At 46.6% G+C, this 4497-nt stretch overlaps 1 pseudogene; it reads left to right on the top strand.

The window, feature by feature from the left end:
- The first annotated feature begins 252 nt into the window (after positions 1 to 252).
- Positions 253 to 3433, top strand: LOC138732495 (2-oxoglutarate receptor 1-like; annotated as a pseudogene).
- The last annotated feature ends 1064 nt before the right edge of the window (positions 3434 to 4497 follow it).

Raw genomic sequence — 4497 nt, 5'->3', positions numbered from 1 at the left:
ACCCTTCAATGAAAATATGCACTTTAAAAAAAAATTGTATCTACCTCTATGCAGATATGATAAAAGGCCTCTAGATCAGGGTAATTCTCACCAAAGCAGCAAGACCTTTCCTGATTCAGTAATGGCACCTTAACAGATTCACTGTTGGGAAGTTGGAAGTAAAGACCTGGTTACTAGTTGGTTTTAACAGCCTACATGATGGTCTATCAATGAAGAAGTGTTTCTGTCTTCCTTAAGCACTAGGGAGAAAACATGAATACAGCAAACAACAACTTAGCTAACCCCCAAACCTGGCAAGACAGCGAATATGACTTTGCCAACTACAGTCATGTGACTGAAATCTGAAGGCTATACCTCCTCATTATGCACAGCGTTGTCTTTCTGGCAGGCTTCCCAGGAAAAGTCATTTAATTTGTGTTTACAGCTTCAATATGAGGCCTTGGAAGAGCAGCACTATCATCAGCTTGGAGAAGAGAAGGCTCTGAGGACACCTTATAGCAACCTTTCAGTACCTGAAAGGGGTCTACAAGAAAGCTGGGGAGGGATTGTTTACAAAGGCTTGTAGTGATAGGACTAGGGGGAATGGGTATAAACTGGAGTGGGGCAGATTTAGACTAGACATAAGGAAGAATTTCTTCACCATGAGGGTGATGAGGCACTGGCACAGATTGCCCAGGGAAGCTATGGCTGCCCCATCCCTGGAGGTGTTCAAGGCCAGGTTGGACGGGGCCTTGGGCAGCCTGATCTAGGGGAATGTGTCCCTGCCCACAGCAGAGGGGTTGGAACTGTATGATCTTTAAGGTCCTTTCCAACCCAAACTATCCTATGATCACACTGAAGCTGGTGCTTATAGACCAGCTCTACCTCACCACCTTCCCTTCCTGATACACTACTACAGCAGTGGGGACCACTGGATGTTTAGTGAATTCATGTGCAAGTTCAAAAACTTCATCTTCCACTTTAACTTGAACAGCTTCCATCTGTTCCTCACCTGTTTCATCACAGGGTAATGCTGTGCCCATTTTTAAAAAGGGCAGAAAAGACAACCTTGAGAACTACCGACCTGTCATCCTCACCTCTGTGCCTAGGAAGATCATGGAACAGAACTTCCTAGAAGCTGTGCTAAAGCACATGGAGGACATGGAGGTGATTAATGGCAGCCAGCACGGCTTCACCAGGGGCAAATCCTGTATGCCAAATTTAGTGGCTTTCTATGATGGGGTGACCACAGCAGTGGACACAGGTAAACCAATGGGTGTGATCTAACTAGACTTCTGTAAAGCCTTTGACACAGTCCCCCACAACATCCTCCTCTCTAAATTGGAGAGATATGGATTTGATGGGTGGACAGTACGGTGGATAAGAAACTGGTTGGATGGTCGTATTCAGAGAGTAGAGGTCAATGGCTCAAAGTCCAGATGGAGATCTGTGACTAGTGGTGCCCCTCAGAGGTCCATACTGGGACCAGTGCTGTTTAATATCTTCATCAATGATATTGACAGCAAGATTGAGTGCACCCTCAGCAAGTTTTGCAGATGACAAGCTAAGTGGTGTAGTTGCCACACCAGAAGGATGGGATGTCATCCAGAGGAACCTGGACAGGCTGGAGAAGTGGGCCTCTGAGAACCTCATGCGGTTCAACAGGGCCAAGTGCAAGGTCCTGCACCTGGGTCAGGGCAATCCACATTTTCAGTACACGATGGGGGATGATGTGATTGAGAGCAGCCCTGCAGAGAAGGACTTGGAGGTGCCAGTCAATGAGAAACTCGACATGAGCTGGCAGTGTGCGCTCACAGCCCAGAAGGCCAACCGTATCCTGGGCTGCATCGAAAGAAGTGTGGCCAGCAGGTCAAGGGAGGTGATTCTGCCCCTCTATTCCTCTCTTGTGAGACCTCATCTGGAGTACTGTGTCCAGTTCTGGAATCCTCAACGTTGGAACTAAATGATCTTTAAGGTCCCTTTCAACCCAAACTATTCTATGATTCTATGACTCTATGATTCTATGATCGCCTCCTGTAGTGATGGTTCACCCTCTGAAGTTCTTCCACAACCAGGAGAAGTGGTGGACAGTGGTGATTTGCACAGTCATTTGGGTGATCTCACTGGCACCTGCTAGCCCCATCAACTTCTTGATCTCCCCGAAAGAGGCGCAAACCAGATCCTTATGCCTTGACCTTAAAACTCTGAAAACCTGGGCACAATCAGCTGGTATAAGTGTCTGTTGACTGTCCTGGCCTTCTTCTTGTCCTTGCTTTGAGGTTTAACAAGGCCAAATGCCGGGTCCTGCACTTGGGGCACAACAACCCTATGCAGTGCTACAGACTAGGAGAAGTCTGTCTAGAAAGCTGCCTGGAGGAGAGGGACCTGGGGGTGTTGGTTGACAGCCGACTGAATATGAGCCAGCAGTGTGCCCAGGTGGCCAAGAAGGCCAATGGCATCTTGGCTTGTATCAGAAACGGCGTGACCAGCAGGTCCAGGGAGGTTATCCTCCCTCTGTACTCGGCACTGGTGAGACCGCTCCTCGAATACTGTGTTCAGTTCTGGGCCCCTCACCACAAGAAGGATGTTGAGGCTCTGGAGAGAGTCCAGAGAAGAGCAACAAAGCTGGTGGAAGGGCTGGAGAACAGGCCTTATGAGGAGCGGCTGAGAGAGCTGGGGTTGTTTAGCCTGGAGAAGAGGAGGCTGAGGGGTGACCTCATTGCTCTCTACAACTACCTGAAAGGAGGTTGTAGACAGGAGGGTGCTGGCCTCTTCTCCCAAGTGACAGGGGACAGGACAAGAGGGAATGGCCTCAAGCTCCGCCAGGGGAGGTTTAGGCTAGACGTTAGGAAAAAATTCTTTACAGAAAGGGTCATCGGGCAGCGGAACAGGCTGCCCAGGGAGGTGGTTGAGTCACCTTCCCTGGAGGTGTTTAAGGCACGGGTGGACGAGGTGCTGAGGGATATGGTTTAGTGTTTGGTAGGAACGGTTGGACTCGGTGATCCGGTGGGTCTCTTCCAACCTGGTTATTCTGTGATTCTGTGATTCTGTGCTGACAGTGACTCTGTGCTATATGCTCCTCATCTGTACCTTGGCTACCAGACCCTACATATGGGCTTGCTACAAGCAAAAAGATTATAGACTTGCTGTCATCCTCTTAGTGGTCTTCTATATATGCAATCTTCCCTTCCACATCTTTTGGGTAGCTTGGGTTGAAATTTGGTTGTGTCCAGTCATCTGTCAATTGGAGAAGAAACTCCACTCTGCCTGTATCATCTCTTGGCCACTGGCTGCAATCCACACATGTGGCAACCTACTACTACATTATGTCATGATGGGAGGTAACTTCCAGCAGGCCATCCTCTCTCTTTCAAGGTGCACATGGAGTAAATATGTCCAGCTTCCTGGGAACAACAATAAGGTGACCAAGTCAGAAATTGCATTAAAGTTATGAAGAAATCCCAGAAAACCTAGGATAGCTTTGGTGCAGTAAGCTCCTGCAAAGGCAGGTGTGTTGGTATGGTAGCAAGAATTGCAGCTGGCTTCTCGCTCTCCCTGCAATAAAGCACTTGTCAAAAACCTGCCTTGGGTGCAGGTTTATATATAGATCTCTTAGCAACCAAAGGAAGGGGGAGTGAAAAGAAAAGATTGTAAGCCACCTCGAAGGTGGAAATTAAAACCACCTGACCGGGTTGTTTCCAAAGACATTTGGGAAGTGCAGGTTTCTCTTGCTCCAGGCTTTGTGGTTGATTACAGAAACTTTGAGAGAGCTTAGTTTGGACATGAGAAGAACTTCCATTGATTTCAATGTTGTCACTGATGTAGTGCTTAATTTATTACAGCCTGAGTGAAATGCAGCAGATATTGTCATGGTTGCTGAAACTGGTGAATTACTTACTTAGAAAGCACCTAGATAAATCTGATGTTTTCAAATGAGGTGGACCTGATAAACTTCAGCATAGGGCACTGATGAACTGAATGGCGAAATCTCAGAGCTGGCCTAGGGAAGGATAAGAGCAGTACCAAAGGAGGACATAGATGGTGAATACAAGGAGATATATAGAAAGTGAGAGATACATATATATAAAAATGAAGAAATAGGTAGATAGATAAGGATATATACATAAGGAAAAAAATGGAGGAACAAGGAATTAACAGTCACGTTAATGTTCATCTCAGAAAAATAGTGAAATAAACAATCAGATGATAAGTCTACACAGGGTCAACATGGGTGAGTACCAGCTATGGATCTATCAGCTATATACAATTCTAGATCATTTTGATTTCCTACTACAACAAATTAACAGGCTCGTGCATAAAGATGTTGTATACCCTGAGTCCAGAAGGAGTTTTGACACTGTCTGAGACCATCCTCTTGTGTGTAAACTAAGGGAACAGTCTGGAGGAAACTATTGTTGCTGGTTACAGAGCTGTACTTGAAGTGGAGATACTTGTAATTTACTATCAGAGTAGTGGGAGCAACTAAGTGAGGATTTGACCAGGCTGTCCTGGGTTTGG

Source organism: Phaenicophaeus curvirostris, chromosome 1, assembly GCF_032191515.1.
Source record: "Phaenicophaeus curvirostris isolate KB17595 chromosome 1, BPBGC_Pcur_1.0, whole genome shotgun sequence".
NCBI lineage: Eukaryota > Metazoa > Chordata > Aves > Cuculiformes > Cuculidae > Phaenicophaeus > Phaenicophaeus curvirostris.
The sequence above is the reverse complement of the archived record's forward strand: the minus strand, read 5'-3'. Positions and strand labels throughout refer to the sequence as shown.